This window comes from Moschus berezovskii, chromosome 24, assembly GCF_049115385.1.
Source record: "Moschus berezovskii isolate FMDL1 chromosome 24, NW_MosBer_1.0, whole genome shotgun sequence".
Taxonomy (NCBI): domain Eukaryota; kingdom Metazoa; phylum Chordata; class Mammalia; order Artiodactyla; family Moschidae; genus Moschus; species Moschus berezovskii.
Window position 1 is genome coordinate 48,012,865 of NC_142483.1, and position 25,094 is coordinate 48,037,958.

General features: G+C 47.7%; 1 long non-coding RNA gene across 1 annotated transcript in view; it reads right to left on the reverse strand.

The window, feature by feature from the left end:
- LOC129548116 (uncharacterized) overlaps positions 1–25,094 on the reverse strand; it is a 127,532-nt gene that overhangs the window by 86,368 nt on the left and 16,070 nt on the right. Inside the window, exons 2-4 of the long non-coding RNA XR_016036171.1 lie at positions 15,130–15,228; positions 6,570–6,665; positions 5,824–5,920 (exon numbers count right to left, since the gene is read on the reverse strand). This is a non-coding gene — a long non-coding RNA (uncharacterized LOC129548116). The remainder of the gene's footprint in view (positions 1–5,823; positions 5,921–6,569; positions 6,666–15,129; positions 15,229–25,094) is intronic.

A 25,094-nucleotide genomic window follows, 5' to 3' on the forward strand; every position in this document is an offset into this window, starting at 1 on the left:
CTCTGTGAAGAGGGTATACTTATGTTATATGGTCTTTACCACAATTAAAAAAATGACAATAGTAATATCTACCCCCTACCTTCCTATTGGTCGGTGACAGAAAAATTAAAAATGGTCAGAAGTAGATAAGAGCCATACAAATGTAAGAGATCATTACTTTGGTTATTACCCCATCTTTTTTTTCTATTTCAGAATGCAAGATTATTCTCTAATTAAGTCTAAATTGGTGGGGGGGAGACTATGTTTTACCCCCGATCCACCAGGAGACCTCTGGTGCCAAAGACCAGACAGGGCAGCGACACAAATGAGCCGAAGCCAGCAAGAATCCTTAACCCCGGACAGAGAGAAGCTGATAGTGTGAAGCTGAGAAAACACTGCCTTACAGAGCTTTCCTCAGCTCACGTGTATATCCAAAGGCAGAGCCGTGCTCTTCAGCCAGGAAATCAAGGGCATTTTTCATACCCTGGGCAGAGATGTTTCAGAGTCCTGGAGAGTCAGAGGCAGGAGCATACAAATAAAAATGCCACTGCATCACCAGCTTAGAAGGAAAAAAAATACCAATTGATCTCCAGAGGCCAGCCCAGAGCACAGTATTCATCAGTCTAAGTACATAGAAAATATTGGTTGTATGAGGGATGGATGGATGGATGGATGGAGAGAAGAGGGGCGTGGGAATGAATGAACAAGCAAAAACTGTTTCCAAGTTGGGCTTCTATCTTTAGAAGAGACGTCTCTCTGCCAAAATGATCGTGAACTGCTATTTCAACAAGTACCCAGGCAGACTTTGCTCATGAAAAGTTTTTCTTGACACAATGTTCACCACAATGCCTCGGCAGACTTAAAGGATGACTTTTAACAAAATTATAAAAAGTATTCCTTCTTATCATACACCATTACCAAGGGGATGTATTCCAGAGATGCAAGGATGGTTGATATTCTGCAAATCAGTGTGATACACCACTTGAACAAAAGGAAGGATAAAAATCATATGATCATCTCAATAGATGCAGAAAAGTACAAAATGCACTTGACAAAATTCAACATTCATTTATGATTAAAAACTCGCAATAGAGTAGTACAGAGGAAACATACTACAACATAATGAAGGCCACATATGACAAACCAATAACTAAAATCATTCTCCATGTGAAAAAGCTGAAAGCTTTTCCTCACAGGTCAAAAACAAAACAAGGATGCCACGCTCGCCATGCTCATTCAATATAGCACTGGGAGTCCTGAGACAGGAGATAGATGGACTCCAGGGTGAACAGCTGGAGTCTGTTCCCTGTGGACCCATACTCCAAGATGAAGATTACAGAATAATAGGAGAGGCTGAGCCTGCCCAGATAAGAGATAAAAGACCATATATTCCCCATTCCCAAAGTCAAGAAGACCTTCCTGAATTATAAGACCCTTGGAGGTCAAAAGTGGAATGATATCAACCTTCCCATAGGCCTCTTCACTAGAATCCAACTTGGCTGAGAGATGCGCACACATATATTGGAGGCCCCAAGATATACCAAATACAGATTCATAACCAGCTAAATCAAAATGATTGGCCAAAGGACACCCACAAGAAATATTGTGTTAAACTGTTTAATATCACAAAGGTGCAACTCTCTGAGTCCGCCCCATGTCTGTCCACATACTGTATTCTCTTCCTTCTAAGAAACACTTTGTTTCACTACTTTCTGTCTTTGTGGGAATTCAAAGTCAAAGGGCCAGGGCCTTGTCACTGATCAATGGTCTAGAAGCTAGAATTCAGCGCTCCCTACTACAGCCCAACCTTAATCTCTGGCCAGGAACCGAAATCCTGCTTCAAGCTGAGGCCACCCGAGATCAGTCCCAACCACGATAATTAGGCTAGAAAAAGAAATATTAATACAAGGCACCCAAATTGAAAATGAAGAAGTAAACCTATTACTGTTTACAGATACTATGATGCTCTGTAGAGAAAACTCTGACTAGACCAAGAAATTAAGAGCTAATCATTGAATCCAGTCAAGTTACAGGACACAGAATCATATAGTACGTTCTCCTTTTTGTCTGGCTTCTTTAACTAACATAATGTGTTTGAAATTAGTCCGTTATTGTGAACAGCAGAAGCTCATTCCTTTGGGCACTGAGGATGATATTCCAATGGGCCAGATCACATATGGAAAAGTGTTCAAACTCACTGATTGTTGAGGGAAGGAATATCAGAACCACAATGCAAGGCATCTACAGACTCATTAGAACAGCTACAAACAAATGCGGACAACACCAGTGTCAGTGAGGCTGAGCAGGAACTGGAACTCCTGGACACCATGGCAAAGGAGTGTCAACTAGGAAAGTCACTGTGGAAGACTGCCTGGCTTTCTAGTGAAACTGAAACACTCACCTCTTCCATGAACTAGCGATCTCACCCCTTGATACTTATTTACTCAAGAGAAAGGAAAATATAAATCCACAAGACCTGTACAAGAACAGTCATAGCAGCTTTACTTATAAAAGTCCCAAGTGGAAACAGCCTTGTGTGTGAGTTGCTCAGTGGTGCTTGACTCTTTGAGACCTCATGAACTGTCACCCTCCAGGCTCTTCTGTCCACGGGATTCTCTAGGCAAGAATACTGGAGTGGGCTGCCATTCCCTTCTCCAAGGGATCTTCCTGACCCAGGAATTGAACCTGGGTCTCCCACATTGTGGGCAGATTCTTTGCCATCTGAGCCACCAGGGAAGACCATCCAGGGGAACAGCTTTAATGTCCACCAATAAGAGAGTGGATAAATATCCAATGGGCATAATGCTCTGGGGCTTCAGTTTACAGAAAGAATAAAGTTTATCCCTCTAACAATTCTGTGTATGGCATAATGTGGACACTGGCTTATAAACATAGGATTTTTGTTTTTGTTGTTATATAAATAAGAAACAAAAAAAAGTAGGTGGAAAAAGACATAAATCAACATGCTGACTGCCAACTCCTAAGCCTACTTCTCATCTCCCTGGATCTAGCTGCCATTACTCTGACTTACTACAAGTGGGAAGTAGTCAGGAAATAAAACCATTTTTGCAAAAAAAGAAAAAAAAAGTAACCATAAAGCTTTTAGAGCCTTAACTTTCAAAAAAGAGCCAAATTTCCTGCACATGCTTAATCTGTTCAACTCAGACATTTTAAAGTACCTACTTCCACATCCTTTCCGTAATCTTTATTTTATTAGCAAATGATTCATTTCCTATTCTGTTTTCATCTTCAAACCACCTCAAAACTCTTTGGAAAGAATCAGGAAAATAATCACATGCATTCATAAAGAAACACAGATGTTTCTACACACACACGCATTCAAATACAGACATGCACACATGTTGCCTTCACCTACATACATAAGGAAGTCTTCACGTTTTCTACATGGATGTACAGTAAGCATCATAACAAACAACGAGCCACTTGATAGCAAATATGCCAGATCATATATCCGAGTGAGGTTTCCTGAAGGGCAGACTCTCTATCCTGATGCTGACAATGTTATTCTTGCTCAAAACATTTTTGGACTTTTGGAAGCTACATAACAAAGTGAAGAAATGCAAAAATATTGTAGCAGAGCCTGGAGGAGAAAACCTACCCTAAAATATTTGAAAAGCCACTGTTCAAAAGAAGAATTACATTTATCATCTCCAACTTACAGACGAGGAAACTGAAGCTACATCACTTGTCCAAGGTCACTTGCCAATAAGGAGTGATGTCCCCTTAGAACAGAATGGGACAGACTAGCGATGAAGAATGATAAAGATGGGAGCAGATGCTTCCCACTCTGGTGGGAGAGTGCTGGTGTACAGTGGGTGCTTCAAGGGGAAAATGTTCGATCAAGCCCAGGGTGGGGGGTGGGGGGGTGCTAGGTATCAGGAAGGACTTGACGGAAGAGCTATCACTCACAGGACGGGGCTTTAAAAAGCTCATTCAGGTCTTTGCATATAATGGGTTTTTATTTTCTCACCTTTTTCCAAGGTCACTTCAAGAAAAAGCCAGGAGGGGCTTGGAACATCCTTAATACAACTGTCTGGTCCTCAAAGGGTGTCTGACCCCTCTAGCATGGACAGGATAATGAGACAGCCTTGGAAAATGGGACCACTATGGGGATTCAGGGCTTCCCTGGCGGCTCAGAGGGTAAAGAATCTGCCTGCAATGCAGCAGACAGGTTCAATCCCTGGGTCAGGAAGATCTCCTGGAAGAGGTCATGGCAACCCACTACAGTATTCTTGCCTGGAGAATCCCATGGACAGAGGAGTCTGGCGGGCTACAGTCCATGGGGTCGCAAAGACTTGGACACGACTGAGTGACTAACACTTTCACACTTTCACGGGGATTTAAGCGGGCTCCCGATGCCTTCTCCCCTCTGCCTCTCAGACTCCAGAAATCCATGCTCAGATCTCCTTTGGCAGTCATGTGGTAGTCCAAGAAGTGTAGGTGCATGTGTGCACGTGTGTGCGTGCGCTGGGCGGGCGGGGAAAAGGGGCCACGGCCCGGGGCCGTCTCTCCCTCAGCTCAGAGCATCCAGCTCCCGCACACAGGAAGCTGAAACTGCCTGGCCCTTTGATCGGGACCCCATGCTGTGCCTGGTTCAGGGAATTTTTAAATTCTCTTTCATTTTATTGAGCGGCTTCCCTCCCCACCTCCCATCCCCGAGCCAGGTCTCAAGATTATTGGGTCCTTCTTCTCATTGATTTGTTTTCCTGACCTTTGTAGTAGATACAGAAATATACGGATGGAAGAAAAAAGGAAGGAAGAAAGAAAAGCAGGGTGTTGGGGGGGAAGCCGAGGCAGCCTCTGGAAGGGAGGGCGCATGGCGAGGGCCTTGCGTCTGCCCACATTTCACAGAAAAGAGGCAAGCAGGATGGCAGTGCCTGGTGCCCGGGAAGGGGAAGCCCCTGGCTCGTGGGGGCAGCCACTGAAGACCAGGCAAGGCCACCACTCCGTGTCCCCCACGGCACCAGAGACTGACGCCGACCTCTGTTTCTCTGTATCCCTGCTTCCTGTTGAAAAGGCTCCTGATTCCCGCTCCATGAGCACCCACTCCACGCCAAACTGCACCAGGAGCAGGAATGCGCCCGTTCTTTCCACCCCTCCCTCCACAAGTCCCATTTCTGCATGACACCTGCGTCCTCTGGCTGACCACACTGGTACGTGTCCCATCCCTGACACTGAGGAGAAGGACAGTGAGGATTTGTGGAGGACGCGCTGCATCGGCACGAAGAAAGGGGTTTTATTTATATGACCGAGTGCTGGGCAAGACTGTTCCTCCAGAAACAGACGCTAGGGCCCACGGTGCAGCAACAACTGGAATGAGTGTGCTGGATATGAGTGTGATTCTTGCCCCTGACCTCTCCTCAAAGCCAAGGAAGAAGGCTTCAAGATGAGGATCTGGGATCCCTACAAGAGGGTTCCTACAAGTCTGGCCCCTCAAGTCCCAGGCAAGAGCTGGGCCTACATTAGCAGGGACATGCCTAGAGAGGTGGCGCATGGCAAGAGAGGAGTACCCGGGACAGCCTGTCCACTGAGGACAGTGCTTTTAAGTTCCCCACAGGTCAAGCAGACATCACAGACTGGACTGGACTCGTCTTTCTGGGCTGCATGCCAGGCAGGGGAGGGCAGGCAGCAGGAGGCTGAGAGGCAGGCTCCATGGTGAAAGCTGAGTGGGGTGTGGGAGCAGTCAGTCTCCATCAGGGAATGACCACAGGGCCCTTCCAGACATAAACCCCTCACAAGCAAGCCTCGCCTTTGGACTCAGGTCACAGACAGCATCAATAACCAGTCAGAGTCGGCCCAAGAAACACCATCACTGGGACTTACCTGGTGGTCCAGAGGCTAAGACTTTCTGCTCCCAGTGGTAGGGGCCTGGGTTCTATCCCTGGTCAAGGAATTGGATACCATATGCTGCGATCAAGACCTGGAACAACAAAATAAGTAAATAAAAATAAATACTTTTTTTAAAAAAGAAAGAAACACCAATGCCCATCAAAGGGAGCACCCAGGAAGGGACTATTATAGAAAGAGATGTTTGACTTCTCTCCCCTTTACCAGGGACAACACCCTGCAGGAACCAGGCTCTAAAAAGAAAGCAGGGGCTCCAAGCTCTGGGGGAATGGAAGTAATGGATATGAGATTTCAATTGAGTTTGAGACTTAGCATGCTCTGGGAAACCCCCCAACTCCTATCTCTTCACCTCTACCTTTGGGTACACACAGACTTGACCGCAATTGCCAGAACTTGAATCCCTATACCTGCAGGCTTCCTCTGCACTGAACACCTCTCCGCCCTCAGCGGGGTGAATCAACACCCCTGGGAAGCAGCCCGCATCCACTGTCAGATGGGCATCTCTCATTTGGGCAGAATAGACTCTGAGTCACTTGTTCTACACTGTATTCATTATCTTTGAGTGCATAAGAACTTAATCCCAAAACCGAGCAGCTCAAGATTGGCTGGTCTGGCTCCAGGTTACTCATAAGCTTGTAACCAAGATGTTGGCTGGGGCTGCGGTCAGCCCCAGGCTTGACTGGGGCTGCATGATCTGCTTCCAAGGTGGCTCATCCACATACCTGGTCATTGGCAGGAGGCCTCAGTCCATCATCACACTCACTTGCCCATATGGCTTCTTGAGTGTCCTCACAATCTGCAGCTAGCTTTCCCCAGGGCTGTAATCCAAGAGAGACCAAAGTATAAACAGTAAAGTCTGTTATGACCCTGCCTCAAAAATCAGATGCTGTGTTAATTATCCACAGCTGCATAACAACCCCAAGATTTATCAGCTTAAAAATGTATTAAGTCACAGTTTCTATGGGTCAGGAATCTGGGAACAGCTTAGTAGGGGGAAGAGGGTACCTTTTGGTGTCTCTGACTCGGAGTCTCTCTCAAGGCTATAGCCAGGGCTGAAGTCACCTCAAGGCTCGACTGGTGAAGGATCCCCTTCCAGGTTCCCTTGCATGGCTAGTGGCAGATCACAGGGCCTTGGGGGCTGTTTTCTGGAGACACTAGTCCTCACCATGTGGGTCTCTCCATAGGGCAGCTCACAGCACAGGGGTTTGTTTGTTCTCAGAGCCAGTGGAGAAAAGAGCAAGAGGGCACAAGCAAGGTGAAAGCCAGAGTCTTTCTGGGACCCAATCTTGAAAGTGAGAACTGCCACCTTTGTTATATTCTTTTGGTTAGAACAGAGTTACGTCTTAGTGGTTACAAGTGGCCCTCCTCCGGGAAAGGGACTTCCACAGGGCATGGACGCAGGAGGTAGAAATAACTGAGGCCATCTTGAGGGTTGCCCATCATGGATGGCATCACTCCTTTCTGCCATGTCTTTCTGGACACACGGGCCACATGCATAGCTCACTGTGGGAGGGTTACACAGGGGACATGAACTTGGGGGGCCAGGATCACTGGGGGCCAACTTGAAGATGGCTCCCACAAAAACTGTTGCCAGAGAGCCTGAGTGAGATTAAGCACTTCTTGATAATACACTCTCAAACGTCTCTCTTCCTTTCCCTGGTCACTTCCCCACTCCCCTGCTGGCCTTTCCTGGCTTCATCTCCCAAATAAACCACCTGCACATGAGCCCTTATCTTGAGGTCTACTTTTGGAGGAACCCAGGTTAACACAAAGAATGAAACTTTAAACTAAACTCATATAAAAAGCCGTGTGTGTGTGTGTGTGTGTGTGTGTGTTAGGAACTGATGCAAAATTGATTTCTTAGTATGGAACACAGCAAACATTTTGAAAGCCATTGCAGTAAGTACAAGATTTCCGAGCATGAGAGGCTTCATTTAACCCTGATGAAATCTAGAGGACTAGGCCTTAGAGAAGATTCAAGGCTGATAGAGAGAAGGCGAAGAAATATGAAAAGTCGGAAAGTACATTGAATATTCAGAAACAATGACATGCGAAACGGGACTATTCCCTCTTGAGCTCATCTCCCCTTGTGTTTTGGAGTTATGCCCTCATGTCTACCTTCTTATCACCTTCCTTCAATAGGGGCCTTGTGTCAAGGTGTCCATATTCTGCTTGGGCTCCAGTCAAGCCTTGTGCCCAGCAAATATTTCATACATTCATGAGGGAGACTTGCCTCGGTAACCAAAACGTAAAGATGAAATGCAAAACACTTCAGAGCATGTTGGGGGATGGGGGTGGCGGTGGGGGAGTTTCCCAGGAGTAAGCGAAGTCACTTGAAACAACTGTACGTTTTCATACATTTTTCAAAACTCACTTTGAGACTGACTGTAGATAGACAGGTATCAAATGACTCTTGACCTCTAAGTACCAAAAAAATGCCCAGGAGAAATCAAGGTCTTCCAATGCACTCAGTCGTGGTTCTATCAAGGGCTGGCTGGAGGAGCTTAAATCCAAATTAATTACCCAGACATCTCTAGTTCAGAAGTTGGGCCACAGACAAACTCATCAGCATGCAACGGCAGCACCATTCCCACGGTGAGAAGAAAAGGGAGCAGGATAATGAGGGCAGCAGATAAAAGGGAGGCCACGGAGGAGGATCTTAATTGTATCTTAATTGAGTCACACACTTTCTCCTTCAGGCAGATCTCAGCCCTCAAGTCAAAAAACAGAGTGGCCTTTCTGCTGGGGTGCTTCCTGTGTCCCACCCACATCTGGTGTCCAAGGTCAACATACTGGGGCATTCGATTAGGAAACAAGCGAATCCGTGAACTGTGGCCACAATAAAGCTAGAAAGCAAACCACCTCACATCTTAGCAATAATCACGCATTTCCACTCAAGCTTCAGTGGGTCCCCAGGTCATCTGGGGGTTGGCATATCCAGGCTGGGCTTGGCTGAGTGTTTCTGCCTCAAGCTTTGGCCCTCGCTGAGGTTTGGCTCATCTCTGCTCCACATGTGTCATTCCAGGGCCCAGACTCAGTGGGATGCAGATACCAAGGTCTTCTCTGAGCATAAGAGAAAGATCTGACGCGTCTGAGACCTCTCCAGGCCTGGGCTTATAAGTGGTACCCACTCATTTCTGTCAATAGACCACCAGCCCAAGGAAGTCATACGGCCAAGTCCAAAGTCAAGGGGTGGAGACAACACCCCACCCACAATGGGTGAGGATGAGGGTGAGGGTGTCAGGCAGTGTAAGGATGCAGACTGACAGTGCCATCTGCCAAAGCCTGAGTCTTCCTCCACACTGGAGTTCCAATCATTCTGTGGTGTTTCTGGTAATCAGGAAGTATGAAGGGGAGCATGGCATGCGCACACACCTGGCTCCCACAAATCCTGGAGGACATCCCCCACTTCCCTTGCACCACAGGACTGGTTAGGATAGACCATGGCATTCGGGAGACTGTACTGTCAGAACCGGTTATCACTGCTGTCCAGAGAGTATGACGTGGCCTCTGATTTTGGAATGTGTGGGTAATTGTGGGTGATGCGGTCATTCCCAGGGAAAGAAGAAGAAGGCCTTTCTTCAAAGACAGATGGGCGACTCTACAATTATGAATGTTCCACAACCATATCGTCCCTTTTACACTGGGTTTGGCCTATGTGGTTGGCTGGCAAGGCTATTTCTGGGAAAGAAAAGGCTTCATTTATTTTCTGAAGGTAGGGTCAAAAAAGGGAAAAAAAGAAACAAAACACTTTTTTGGCTTGGATTGACAACCACAGAAAACTACCCCCAGACCGCACCAACCTGCATAGCTTGAACTCAGCTGTGACAAAAGTGTATGCCCAGGGTCACAAGGCACAGACCTGCAGGGTGACCTGGCTCCAGGGTGCCTGCCCAAGGAGTAAGTGGGGACTGGATTCCATCCCACCCTCCACTTGGCAAGCCAACCCCCCAGACTAGGGCTGTTTTGTCCCACACAAAGGAGTACCTTTGATGGTCCATCTGCCCACAAGGGGCATCTTTTGGTAATTCACAGAAAGACAACTCGCCACCAAAGGGGCATGAATCTCCTTGGAAGTCAGATGTTCGTCTCAAGCAGATGGCTCAGGGCTGCCTGGCACAAGGTGGTAAACTGGACTACTGTTTCCTGCTCTTCAGCACCCCCATCACAGCATCATGCACCCATATCCTTTGCCACAGGACTCTGCAGGGCCCCCCACTAGACAAGGAGGGCTGCACACCATGATCTACTCACAGGGGTCTTGGCTGCACGACTTGCTTTGCTTGGTGGAATGTCAATGGAGGTGTGGTGAGCAGTGGCTTCCAATGCATTTACTTCATCAAACTTGGCTCCCTGAGCCTCTGCCACCTGCCATGGGAAGGGTATGCTCCCAAGAGCCACTGGTACTAGGTGAAGGAGCCCCATGGAGACCCACAGCCACCTTCAAGGTCCCACAGATCAATAAGCAAAAGTAATACATGTGTGCTCTTTGTTATGCTGCACTATTGCAATAAAAACTGACTAATACACACGATGATTCACGGAGCGAGATAAACTCCCTCAGAGCAAGAGGCCTGGGTAGTGCCACTAAGAGAAAGCATCCGGCGGGGAAGGAAACAGAAAAACCAAGTTGATATTCTGCCAAAGGACTGAGCAGGGAGGCCGACTCCAGCTGGAATGGAAACTGAGGACGTCAGATGAAAGCTAATGAATCCAAAAGAGGAGCTGGAAGTGACGCCCTGCCAGATTCAGGAACTGAACTCCTGGGACCTTCTCAGAAGCACGCCTGAGGCTTCCATTGTGGCTGAGGAGGGGCTCCCAAGAGTTCTGAGTGTGCCCAGATATTTATGATGTTAATCAAGGTGGCCCCAAAGTGAGTGCCACTCAAGGGAGCAAAGGCTCACCCTGCTGGGCACCATGGGGCGTGGGGGGACAAGGATGCCCAGAACACCCTGCTTTCAGCACAAGGGCTACAACACACTCCCAGGGCAGCCCTTCTGAGGACGGCAGACATTGTGTCTGCAAAAGTCTTTCCACTGAGTCAGCCAGTTTTTAACAAGGACTGTACACCAGGAAGTGCAGCCACCTCACTGCCCATTTTTTCTGCCTTGATCACCGCTTCATCCAGCTGCAGTCGATTTGGCTTTTGCTAATACAGATGCACGTCTCCCCACTTGCGGCAGTGAACTACGGAACATTCAGGTTTTATTGGCTTGTGGGGAGAGATGCTGGAAAGGAGAAAGGAAGGGAATTCCTCTGCTACACAGCTTCCAAGCCAAAAACAAATACCCAAGTCAAAATTTTAATACCCAAAGGTCACCCAGGGAAACAAGCCCACGTGTAACATGCGTCATACTTGGACAGAAAGGACACGATGGCCACTCTCCAAGTGTCCTTCCTCCCGGGTACGGCCGTGCCAGACTCCAGGGCCATGAGGACAATGACACTGGGGTTCGCTCCTTTAAACTGCTTACAGCAGCGCCCAGAGAGAATAGTTAGAGCAACAAGAAGATTCCAGGAGAGAAACAGCAGGTAAAGAAGATTTAACAAAATGTAGAACGGTGAACTACTTTCATGTAAAACTGAGCTTTAGTAAAATGATACCTATTGAAAACCAATCACTGGGGCTTTCACACGAGCCACTGCTAATCCCCTCAAAACCTTCAAGCTACGTGTCCTCATTCCAGGTTTGACACAAGCAGGAATGAAGGTTAGAATGGTAACACGACTGACCGACAGCTACCCAGCCACTAAGTGACAGGACCTGAATTCGAATCCACTGCTGATCTGACTCTAAAATTTATTTTCTTTCCATTATACTAGACTGACATTAACCCTATATTTCATATAAAAGCAGACATAAAATCTCAATCTACTAACACACATGTCTAACAGATGTAATTTTCTCGAGTTTTCCAGTACCCAACTTAATGTCTCTTGCCAGTTCATTCCACTGGGGCGATGGTAACCCAAACTCAGGCAACTGCTGGCCCCTGTCCTCCCCAGGCTGCACAGCAGGCGCTCGGGATGCTCCACAGCACGTCTTCCCAGACACGTGGTTTTAGCCCAGTGGCGGATGATGGGTCCACAATGGTCCCCATATGCTGCCAGGGCTCAAGCCGAGCAGGAGCCTCCACACCTCTCTGCTCTGCTGCTTCAGTGGGGGGAAAGAGGCGCCCTAGCCTCCAGGTCATCTAGGAAGACAATTTAGTGACCCGACCATCCCAGGGTCCCCAGAGAAACTGAGCCCCAGCTCCTGCAGGGCTAACCTGCTCATCACTGCCCATTCCATTGGCTTCTCCTCCTTCCCTGACTCACTCCTCCCACCCCCTCACTTCTACTTCCTGGAATCTCCTCCCAAATAAACTACTTACATTTCCTGATAGCTCAGGCAGTAAAGAATCCACCTGCAATGCAGGAGCCACAAGAGACTCGAGTTCTATCCCTTGGTCGGGAAGATCCCCTAGAAGAGGTCACGGCAACCCACTCCAGTATTCTTGCCTGGAGAATCCCATGGACAGAGAAGTCTGGTGGGCTACAGTCCATAAGGTCACAGAGAGTCAGACACGACGAAGCGACTGAACATGCAAGCACAGGTGAATCCTTGTCTCAGGATCTGTTTCCAGAGAAACTCACACTAACGTGGTTTAAGTCCAGGTTCCTGGGGATTTCTGCAGGGTGAAGGCACAGCAAGGACAGATGGATGGAGATGCTGTAATGGATGGGCCCATCACTTGCCCCCTGAGGTGTCAGCGGGGACACCCCCAGCCCAACATCCCGGCCACCAGGCTATGGAGTTGTGGCTGAGCTGCCCCGCGTTCCTGGCCTCTGGCTCCCTCAGGCCCGCTTTTCTGTTTCTGGGCCAGGCCACATGGGGGTTACAGAAGCCTCTGATACATTCCATATAGCCATTCCCACCTCCCCAGGGCTCCACCCAGAGAAGAACACAGAAGCCTCCTCTCCGGTCTCATCAACTTGTGTTGGCTTTGGCTGTTTCCCCGATGCTATACCGAGGAACCAGAGGTGGGGTCCCTCTCTCTAGGACCACCAGAGTCCATCCTTTCATCACTGTCCTTCCGGCTCCCTTTAGCCCCACCCAGGGAGAAGCCATCTCCCCTCAAACATCCCCCTCCCTCATGCTATGTCCGCTCAGCGTTTTTGCCTATGCCTAAGTCCCCTCCATCCCCTGAAGGCCCCGGTTTGTGGAGCCCAAAGTCAGGAAGAAACTGGCATGCTACGTTCCACTTTCTGCTTGTCACTTCTGTCCCTGAAACAATGATTTCAGGCTGGTCCCCTAGACCCTTGGAATGTTTGGGGGCAGAGGGGAGACCACTGTGGGAAAAATGAGGGAACTAAAACTACAAACATCCATTTCTAGTGTTTTAATATCATCCTTCCACCTTGACAGCTTCCCAGGTGGCTCAGATGGTAAAGAATCCACCTGCAACTCAGGAGACCCGAGTTCGATCCCTGGGTCAGGAAGATCCCCTGGAGAAGGGAATGGCAAACCACTCCAGTATTTTTTTTTGCCTGAAGAATCCCATGGACAGAGGAGCCTGGTGGACATGGGGTCACAACGAATCACACACAACTGAGTGACTAACACTTTCTTCACTTCTTTTCTTTTCCACCTTTATGAGACACATTAAAAATAATCCCTAATACAATGCAGTCCTAGTGCAAAATCCCACTGTTTCTTCCCCAAGTGACTGGAGGAGAGTCCATTTCCTCCAGATCTTTCCTGTGCCTCCACCTTCCAGAGTGGCTTCCTCATTTCCTGACACCAGGGTTTCTGTACTTTGAGAAGGGCTGCCCAGTCCCTCTGCTCACACTCTGAGTTCAGGTTTGACTACAATTCGGGAGACACTGGCTTTCCTTCTTGTCAGCCTTTCTGTACGATGACTGCTGTGACTGGCAGTTGCCCAAGAACCACTGCTCCTGCTTTTCTGTCCCCACCTCCGCGGTGGCGTTGTGCTGGGAAAGGTACTTTCTGTTCTTGCAGCATCTGACCCCAAACTCACCAAGTCCCCGCCTCAGCCAGGTCCAGTGAGGGCACGGCTGACCCAGGTTTGTGTCCAAACCCAGGAAACAACCATGCCATCGGCTCTCAGGAGAAAATGAGGTACAGTTCCTGATAGAAATGGTTTCTGACACTCACAGAATCACCACGAGGCCCACGTTTTTGACTGTCTCAGAAAGGAGAATCCCCTGGTCAGAAGGAAACAACCCTCTGCCACTTCCCCAAGTGCCCTGACCTTGCCGCCCAGTGTGGGGCTCAGCGGGTGGCTTGTGGCTGCCACTTTTAAATATCAGCTCAAACTCTCTTTAAGAACCATTTCTAACTCTGGTTTTGAGTTAGAAATATCACCAAAACCCATAAAACATCCCATACAAAATGTACTGTACCACCATTTTTTTTAATGAGGAAAATCTCAGTATATTGATACAAAACCATAACCAACATACATCGCATGGGGAAGCAAGCAAGTGACATAACAATGTATTATGGATTTTAAAGCAGTTTATACAAATATTTACTGCTTCCCTGCTGGATCAGTGGTAAAGAATCCTCCTATCAATGCAGGGGACACGGGTTCAATACCTGGGTTGGGATGATCCCCTGGAGGAGGGTATGGTAACCACTCCAGTATTTTTGCCTGGGAAATCCCACGGACAGAGGAGCCTGGTGGGTACAGTCCATGAGGTTGCAGAGAGTCGGACACGACTTATCGACTAAACAACAACAACAATATAACGATATGTAAAGAATGTCTCTTAAAAGAAGTATTTTTAAAAACCAAAAATGTTAGGAGTTCCTGAGGAGGGAGCCTGGCAACTCAGGATTATTTCTCCTTTTCAGTGAACCAGCTTCACCATCTCCCTATATTACTTTTAAAAGGAGGGAAAGAAAAAGGAAACGCACTGTTAAATTAAACAGAGGCTCATAAAAAACAATCTATGGGCATCGTATTTACTCAAGGAGCTTGTTGAAAATGGCAATTCCAGTTGGTGAGGGAACTCTAGGATCTGCATTTCTAATCAGACCCCAGGTGATCCTCATGTCAGTGAACTGTGCTCTGAAAAAACCTACCACAAAATGCTAGCCTTGCAGGGCTGCAGGGCAGACTGCTGAAGGCTCTGGAAGAACTGGTAGACTGGAGACAGGCAGTGTTGAGGGCACCTGGGCATCCCGAGGGCTGTCCCTGGGAGGGCAGCAACTCTGCTCACCATGACACGACACCGAGTAAAGTAAGGGACAAGCCGCTTCCTTTCTGCACTCACCTCTTAGATCCATGACAACCATCTCACTGGATGGTGTACTTGGCAGCAGCTTACTTTGTTAGCTTGCTCCTTTTCCTTTGTAGAAAATGCTCCCCTGACCTAAATGGTGAGCAAAATTAAAAGCAGCATAATTATAAAAGAAAAGGGAAACTGAGATTCATAAGTAGCATGAAACCTAAATTCAAACCCAACAGACCTTTGTAACAATCTACCAAAAAAAAAAAAAAAAAAAGAAAGAAAGAAAGAGAGACAAAGAAAGCAAGGCAAACAATTCCAAAATGATTTAAAATTAACTGACATCTGGTTACAAAGGAAAGAGTCATCAGGCACCCAATCTTGAGGTGATGGTGGACTTCTAATGAATCTGAAAAATTTTAAAAATTGCAGTGACCACTGGGAAGTAAAGAAGTCCCCACTAAATGGTGGTGGTGACACAAAAGGCCCTAGCTGGTCCTTTAGGTTGGTTTCGTGGGGCTGTGAAGGCAAGAGAAACAGGTGCAGGAGAAAAGCAGAGCAATCCGCTGTTTGCAGGCCAGTCTGGAATTTTAATTCACGCAGCTCCAGGTGCCTGGGCCAACACAGTTCTCAGCTGCTCTTAAGTGCTTCACACTGCTGATGGGACGAACCCTACCCAAAGGTTCCAGGAGCCCTGCCTAGTCCCGGCATCCTGCACATGTCCCCAAGGAGGGCAGGGAAGAAGGACGGGGCAATCAAACAAAAGTTGCATGCTGGGACTCCGTGATCCAGCACGGAGCTGAACCTGGGGACCCCGTTGGACCCCAGTTCCCCCCACCCCAACAGCAAAAAGGAGAGAAAAGCCTATTTTGCTTCAACCTGATAATGAGGCAGCGTCATTATAAGATTAGCTGCTGGGATGAACAACACTCTCTCAATAATGCACACATCACTATGACAACCATCCACTTCGGTACCTAAAGATAACTTCATGGTATAGCCATGCTTCTGAGACGGAAAGGAAGGGGGCAGGGCACAACCATTAAAGACCAGATACAGCAGAAACCGGCTAGGATCTACCAGACCCAAGATGGCATAAGACTTGACTTCCAGGAGGCTCTAAGCCTTATTACGTGCTCACTGTATCATACTAGCGTTCACTGAACGGCACATCCCTGGGCGCCAGGGACCGCCCAACTCCTAGAATCCCCTCTGCTTCTCCAAGAGAGCTAGAACATTCCTCCCACTCACCACCCCACACCTCAGGGCCTGTTCTCACCTTTGAGACAGTGTGAACTCTGTGGAGCGTGTATCTCCCGGGGCCGCTCCTGCCTTCTGAGCAGACCCACACTCTGCCAGTATCTCTCTCTAAACCTGTTTGACTTTACTACCACTTGCTCTTGAATGCTTTCCTGCCCAAAGCCAAGGACCTTGCCTTGGAAACTGTCTAGGCACTCAAGGAAACCCGAGACTTGACCATCCTCTTGCGCGCCATTTTTTCCTACAATACGGCCTACTTTGAGAAGAAACGCGGTTTCCCGTGGGATCCACCATTCTGCTCCTCACTAGTGGCTCCCGCTCTGTGCAGAGCCTGTGCCTGGACGTGCCGTACAAGTCGGTGCGCGCGCCCGTGTGTGCGTGCCCGTGTGTGCGTGCGTCAAGGGTTAAGCAAGGAGTTCAGGCCTTCGCGGCGGTCCTGGGCGCAGGGCTACCGTCCAGTGCTCAAAGTTGGTCGCATTTCTGTTGGGTCCAGACACCCGAGCTCGTTGACACAATTATTCAGGAAGACAAGCTTGACCAGGATTAATACTGTGATTAATTACGGCGGGAGCCCCAACAGGCGAGGGCGTGCAAGGGTGGGACGTGACAGCCCCCGGCGAGCCGGCCAGCTCGCCGGCAGGACGACCGAGGAGAGTGTTGAGCCGCATGGGCCTGACTGTAATGAGAAATGAGAAAAGTGCTGAAAAATTGATGGCGCCTGCAGATCGCACAGGCTGGCTCGCAGCGGGGTCCCTGCAGCCCGCGCCGGGCTCCGTATGCTAATGCGGGCGCCCGGGCCGCAGACGGGGAGGAAGAAAAGCCGCACAAAAGAGAGAAATGCAAATGACAGACGCGGAGATCAGTGCCGAGAATCCGGGATTAACTGCGTGGAGCTGGTGCTCGCCTGAGTTTAACCCTTTCTGGACTGCACTGGGGCTTCAGAGGGTGGGGTGGTGCTGTTGGGAGCTTGGGTGTGGGCCAGAGTCCAGGCCAAAGTGGAGGTGGGAAGAACTAAGAAGCTGGCTGGTTCTGCGAGGGTGGGGACTTCTTTGGAGAAGGTCGGGGGTGAGGGTGGGGGTGGTGAGGAAGTGACCCCTGGGGTAAGAAATGCACTGGCCCAGCTATGCGCTTCCTGGTACTGTTGGCCCCACAGACAGCCAGAAGAGATTCTCCCATGTAGGCAGTGGGAAAAGAGGCCAAGAGGAGACAGCATCCAGGAGGCAGCAGTGGGTATACCAATGGTTCCAATATCATTTATGTGTTATGGTAAATATCAGATGTGTGCACTTTCCTGCATCTCTGTTATACTCCAATCAAAAATGAAACATGGAAGGAAAAAAAAACGAGGCCTGAGCAGAAGAGCAGAGATTTCGTTTAAAGCTTTGCAGACTTGCCTTCTCTGGGAGAGGACAGCAGAGGAAATATTTCATGGATAGTGGGAGGCTCAAAACACAAGTCAGGGTTGTAGCAATGTGGGTGCCCTCCTAATTTGGGGTATGGCAACCCACTCCAGTATTCTTGCCTGGAAAATCCCATGGACAGAGGAGCCTGGAGGGCTACAGCCCATGGGGTTGCAAAGAGTCAGACACAACTTAGCAAGTAAACAAACAATACCTGTATCACTGTGGTCAGTACTCATGGAGAGGAAATCATGTGACCACAGAGACAGACTCATTACAGCCCTCCTTCCTGGGAAAACTTGTTAGGATAAGAAGTTGGCAAGAATGCCCCAAGCAGTCCGAAGGTGTGTGACGTCTGGTCCAGAATTCCAGACAATAGAATTCCATGTAAATATAGGCAGACCTGGGAAGATGCTGGTGACACAGTGTCACAGAGACATAAACATATATGTTTCAAGCGAGAACAGAATCAGAGATTCAGTTCAGTTCAGTTCAGTCGCTCAGTCATGTCCGACTCTTTGCGACCCCATGAATCACAGCACGCCAGGCCTCCCTGTCCATCACCAACTCCCGGAGTTTACTCAAACTCATGTCCATCGAGTCGGTGATGCCATCCAGCCATCTCATTCTCTGTCGTCCCCGTCTCCTCCTGCCCCCAATCCCTCCCAGCATCAGTCTTTTCCAGTGAGTCAACTCGTTGCATGAGGTGGCCAAAGTATTGGAGTTTCAGCTTTAGCATCAGTCCTTCCAATGAATACCCAGGATTGATCTCCTTTAGAATGGACTGGTTGGATCTCCTTGCAGGCCAAGGCACTCTCAAGAGTCTTCATATGTAATAGAACTTCAGTTACATTTCTATATTTTTCATGTTTTTAGGTCTGTACGACTATATATCCAGCTATTAATAGTATTTCCCTCCATGGGATAGAAGGACTTGGACTCTGTCTGTAGTGTTTGAGTTTTTCATACTGTTTTACTATTAGGGGGAAATGCATAAATGTAGTTTCATTTTGAAAGGAAAAAATGGCAAAGCCAGTGGGAATCATGGCAGTAATAAGCTCCGCCTTTCCGGTGGCCTCATTCCCTGAGGTAGGCTTCTGGGTGAAATCTTCCCCAGATTCTTCCCATTCGTGAGCAGCACAGCTGAAGTCCCTGCCTATGAGTCTAGGGAATTCCCATCTGCTTCCCCAGGAAGCACTGCCCTTGATCCCCACCATTTTACAGATGGAGGCACGGAACTGCAGATCCAGAGGAGATTTGGGGGATTGCCATTGTGGGAGATGGGGGTTAGTTTATTGACCACCTACTGGATGCCCACACTGTGCAGGACATTGCCACACAGGACTTCTGTCAAGTTGCAGATGAGAAAACCCTTTGTGAGCAATTTGCCTTGCCTAAAGAAAGTCTCGGGAAAGTGTGAAGATCACTGTCCACCCCGAGATGTGGCCACACTCTTTGTGTCTAGCCCAGGGTCCGGAACAGCAGAGGGCCCACAGCTGTGTTGAGAGAGAAATGAAATCTACAGCCAAGGAGAGGTAGGCGAATGTATACACACACCAGGAAAGGAGGCCACTTTGGGTGTTGGTTATATTTTTTCCCCTGGGACAATCAAAATAAGGCAGATTGTCTGTGCCAGAGTTCCTTTGAACCAGAAATTACAATCTTTGCTTGAAGAGACAAGAGGATTCCAAAACAGTTTAAATGTCCTCCCTTTCTCCTTTTACTGCAAAGCTCCAATGAATTCCAAGCCCAGGGATATTCACTGCAACACAACACGTTAACCAAATAGGACTGGAGAATCATTAGGGATCTTTTTTTCCTTTAATTCAAGCCCCCATGTGAGGACAGGGCTGGGGAGGGGAGTTCGGGGAGGAGGAAACCTTTGCTAAGGCAGACACGGCTTTGCTGGGCAAAGCAATTATTCTAAAAACATCTGGAGCATGAAATTTTAAAATGCCCAAATGACAGTGGGTCGAGCTGGTGCTAAGGGTATTCTTTGTGAGATGCCACAGGAGGGGGCGGGAAGCTTTCCCAGGAGGTGAGATCTGTTCCCTTTCTCTACCTGTCCTGAAACAGAGGCTTGGGATTTGAATCTGTCAGTGCAGGACTCTCCATGTCCTTCTGACTCTCAGACAGGAAGGAATGCGGACGTCACAGTGGAATGCTTAGGCATCAGCCACATGGAAGGGTAGCCAGGTGTTTTTCTGCTTTATGTTTCTTTCCTGTGGCTCTGATGGTAAAGAGTCCGCCTGCAATGCAGGAGACATGGGTTCCATCCCTGGGTCAGGCAGGTCTCTGGAGAAGAGAATAGCTACCCACTCCAGTATTCTTGCCTGGAGAATCCCATGGACGGAGGAGCCTGGTGAGCTACAGTCCATAGGGTTGCAAAAGAGTAGGACATGACTGAGTGATTAACACTTTCACTTTCACAAATGTCGTGCATTCAACTGACATTTAAAAACAAAGCAGCTGAAAAAAGACCTGACCTGTGATTCTTTCACCAACTCCTATTCTGAAAGTTGTTAAAAGAGAAGAATTAAACAACCCTCTGCTTTTCAGGAGTATCAGTTTACACCTAATGATGATTAAAAAAAAAAATCTTCTTTACAGAAGAATGCCAGCTAAAAGACGTAGAAGTAGTGAAAAGATTTAAAAATAACCAGTTTGCAGCCCTGAATGAAATGATTCAGACAATGATTAATCAATCAGAGTTAAAGTCATTAGGAATTAGAATGAAGAGTGATTTTTTAGTTATGTGAAAGTGAGAAAATTTACTTCCCATCTGTTCTTTCTTAGGAATTCACTAAGATGTTGCTGCTGCTGCTGCTGCTAAGTCACTTCAGTTGTGTCCGACTCTGTGCGACCCTATAGATGGAAGCCCACCAGGCTCCCCCGTCCCTGGGATTCTCCAAGCAAGAACACTGGAGTGGGTTGCCATTTCCTTCTCCAATGTGTGAAAGTGAAGTCGCTCAGTCGTGTCCGACCCTTAGAGACCCCATGGACTGCAGCCTACCAGGCTGCTCCATCCATGGGATTTTCTAGGCAAGAGTACTGGAGTGGCTTGCCATTGCCTTCTCCGACTAAGATGTTAAGCCCCCACAAAAGGAAGTGGACATGGCCCCCACAAAACATAGATCAGGAAGGGTGAGGGGAAGTCAGAGAGATGGGCAAGCAGCTCAGACAGCAACAAAGGTTGGAAGGCTGAAGTCTGGACGTGAGATTTAAGAGGTCATATAACGCCCAGAATTTGGACCGAAGGCAAGTAATTGAAAAACAAAAGAAAAGATCTTTTTAAGTCTGCTGCTGCTGCTAAGTTGCTTCCATCGTGTCCGACTCTGTGCGACCCCATAGACGGAAGCCCACCAGGCTCCCCCTTCCCTGGGATTCTCCAGGCAAGAACACTGGAGTGGGTTGCCATTTCCTTCTCCAATGCATTAAAGTGAAAGTGAAGTCGTGTCCGACTCTTAGCGACCCCATGGACTGCAGCCTACCAGGCTCCTCCACCCATGGGATTTTCCAGGCAAGAGTACTGGAGTGGGGTGCCACTGCCTTCTCCGTTTTAAGTCTAGGAAAACAAAAAAGCAGCCTGTTCAAGGAAGGTGCTGTGATCACAACACACTAGTTATCTCTGCAAGGAACAGTCTTTATGTAGTCACAAAGTGCAGTCAGTGCTTAATGATTCTCCACTTAAAAAATTTACCTAGAGTCAAGCAAGAAGACTCGGGGTGAAGGAATACAACACACACATCTTCCACCTTGATGATGTGGACATTTAAGTACAGACAATGAAGTGGAAACAGGGAAGGAGATCCATGATGTTAACACCTTCATCTCACCAAATGAGGAGGCAGAAGACGCTATTACTGACCCAACAAGAAACAGTTTGGGGAGTTCCTTGGTGGTCTAGTGGTTAGTCCTTTCGAAACTGATTGCCCCAGATTCAATCCATGGTCAGGGAACTGAGATCCCACTGCTGAGTGATGCAGCCAAAAAAAAAGTGTAAGCGTATTTCCAAAAGTGATCAGTGTAACCCATAGAAACCCATAAAGAGTGATATAATTATATTAGGCCACTGGAGAGAGATGAGAGATAGTGGAAGGGAACTAAGTCCCCTTGTGTCAGGAGGTCAACAATGAATGTCCAAAACTGATCAGTACCTATTTTAAAATATGAAGTAACTTTCAAAAGAAACAGCTAAACATATAATAAGATTCATCTTGGAAGAGTGGGGGTTGGTGGGAAGGATGAAGTAAGAAACAGTTTATAAACCTTTCTGTACAATTTGATTTTTTAATCAAGAACACATATTAACTCTCTTAAAAGATATATATTGAAAATATAGGGAGTCCCCTGGTGGTCTGGTGGTTAGGACTCAGCACTTTGACTGCCATGGGCCTGGGTTCAATCCCTGGTCAGGGAAATAAGATCCCACAAGGTACATAGTGTGGCCAAAGGGGAAAATACATAAATATATATTTAAAAGAGGTGTACAAAACCATTAATTTGGAAATTACTGTCATCCCATGCATAAGTATTATGTCAATTAAAAAAACATACTGACATAGAATTAACAGAATTGCAACTCAGCAAGTATTATGGGAATTACTGACATCCATAATTACCGGTCTTCCCACTCTTAAGCCGGTATGCCTCTTAAATTACTCATGCTTTTATGTCTCTGAGTAAAACTTTTGTCCTCTGTTTATATATTGTTTCTGTGTTTTTCTTGGTTGAGTTTATCCCTAAGATTTTTATATTCATATTCTTATTTTGAATGGGATTTTTAAAGTAAAATCTATAAGTGATTATTGCTGACATAGAAAAATAATCAATTCTGCTATTTTAAAATATGACCCTCATACTATAATCTTACATTATCCTAAATGGTTTTTCAGTTGAGTCTGTTGGGTTTTTTTTTAATTGGTGATAATAATATCATCTGTAATGATGAGCTCAGCCTTAATTCTGGTTATTCCTTTGCTCTATTGCCTCTATTTTGTAAGTTGTTAAGTAACAGTAGCAATGTTGAGCATCCTTGTTTCCTCCCTGATGGTAATGGGAGCCCATCTAATCGTTCTACCCAAGCAAGTTTTGAGCTGGCTGCAATGGGAAGGTAACAGTTCATAGTAGTCAAGGGGATAGGATTTCAGATCAGACTACCTGGGTCCTGGGTCAGATTGGATCCACTGTTTACTTAGTATCAGTTCAGTTCTGTTGCTCAGTCATGTCCGACTCTTTGCAGCCCCATGAACTGCAGCATACCAGGCCTCCCTGTCCATCATCAACTCCCAGAGTTTACCCAAACTCATATCCATTGAGTCGGTGATGCCATCCAACCATCTCGTCCTCTGTCATCCCCTTCTCCTCCCGCCTTCAATCTTTCCCAGCATCAGGGTCTTTTCAAATGAGTCAGCTCTTCTTAGTAGTGTGATCTTAATCAATTACTTACCCTCTCTACACCTGGGTTGGTTTTTGGATTTTTTTTTTTTACTATAAATGGTGTAACAGCATCTACTTTATTGGATGTGTGAGTGCATGCTCAGTCATTAAGTCGTGTCCAACTTTTTGTGACCCCATGGATTGCAGCCTACCAGGTTCCTCTGTCCATGGGATTTTCCAGGCAAGAACACTGGATTGTGTTGCCATTTCCTCCACCAGAGGATCTTCCCAACCCAGGGATCTAACCTGAGTCTCCAGCATTGGCAGATTCTTTACCACTGAACCACCTAGGAAGCCCCTCACTGGGTAGCTGCTGCTGCTGCTGCTAAGTCACATCAGTCGTTTCCGACTCTGTGCAACCCCATAGATGGCAGCCTACCAGGCTCCTCCATCCCTGGGATTCTCCAGGCAAGAACACTGGAGTAGGTTGCCATTTCCTTCATTCCAATGCATGAAAGTGAAAAGTGAAGTCGTCAGTCGTGTCCGACTCTTAGCGATCCCATGGACTGCAGCCTACCAGGCTCCTCCGTCCATGGGAGTTTCCAGGCAAGAGTACTGGAGTGGGTCACCAGTGCCTTCTCCACATTGGGTAGCAGGGCTCCTTAAATGAGATTTTAATGTGTAAAGTGCCTATACAATGCATGAGCTGGTCTAGTCCATGGTACTTTCAAGAATCTAATATATAACACTTGTGCTATACCATCTTGTTAGATCTGGCTTCTTATTAGTACTTTGAGGTTACTTGGGGCCCAACTTTGCCCTTACTTTTCATGGTTTCCACGGTTCAGCAGTTTGAATCTTGCTTATCATTCCCTGGGAATAGAGTGGAACTTTGAGGTGCTGTGTCCATTTTACAAAAGGCATCCTCACTGACACTCTAGTTGCCTGTGGATCTTGTCCTCTCTTCTCTGCATCTGATTGAGAAAAGAGCAGCCCTGCGGGGAGATCACAGCTCCGGACTCACTGTGGGGTCCTAGACAGGGTCTTAGCATCTGTCCATTTCCAGATCCTCATCTCTAAGTGGAATGAAAGTCTTCCTCATGGGGCTATTTTGAACATTAAAGATGAGCAAAAGCTCACACCCAGCCTGGCGCCTGGACCAACACACCCTCTTCATGGCTTTCCATCCAGGACCTCTTTGTCCACAATCTGAAGTAGTGAGTGGCCTGGGAAAGTGGGAGGAAACGGAGCTCCCAGGGATGATGCCCAGCTCCACCTCAGGTGGGTGCATCAACAGTTCGGTCTTTCCTGGCTCAGCTCTGGTAGGAGTCAGAGGTGCTGGCTCCCACACCTGGTACAGCAGCCAGGCGTCTTGGGAGATGCCCCACCTCTGGAAGAACCATGAGAGGCCTGTCCCTTCACCAGCAGCAGCTCTGAAACCCTCCGCCGAGGGGCTTGGTGTGCAGCACAGGAACAGAGATCTTCCCTAGCAGAGATCAATTCTCCCTCAGCCACAGCCCGCCCAAAGCCCTTAGACCTTCCAGAAAGGCTCCCAGCAGCTTGATGCAAAATATTTATTAATATTTGGACAAGACAAAGGAATGCATTACCACACAGCCGCATCGGCAAGCAGCAAAGAGACATTCAAATCGCTCTGAGTCACCCCAAGCAAATGCCACAAAACACAAAGGCCCTCCTGCTGCCTGTCTCAGTTGACAGAATACCAATTATCAGCATCTGTGGACTCATCCACTTGGCACCCGTGTGAGCCTCTGCTGTGTCCTGTTTGCAAGCCATCTTCAGCAAGGATACAGAGATTCTGAGCAATGGCAACGCTTCAGCCTCAAATCCAGATTTTCATGAAAGCCGTCCTTGGGAGGTTTTCCTGAGTGGCATCTGGATCCATCAGACCCCTGTTATGTGTTCAGCATCATAGAGTTGGTTCTTCCTCCTGCCTTTCCTGTCTCTCTG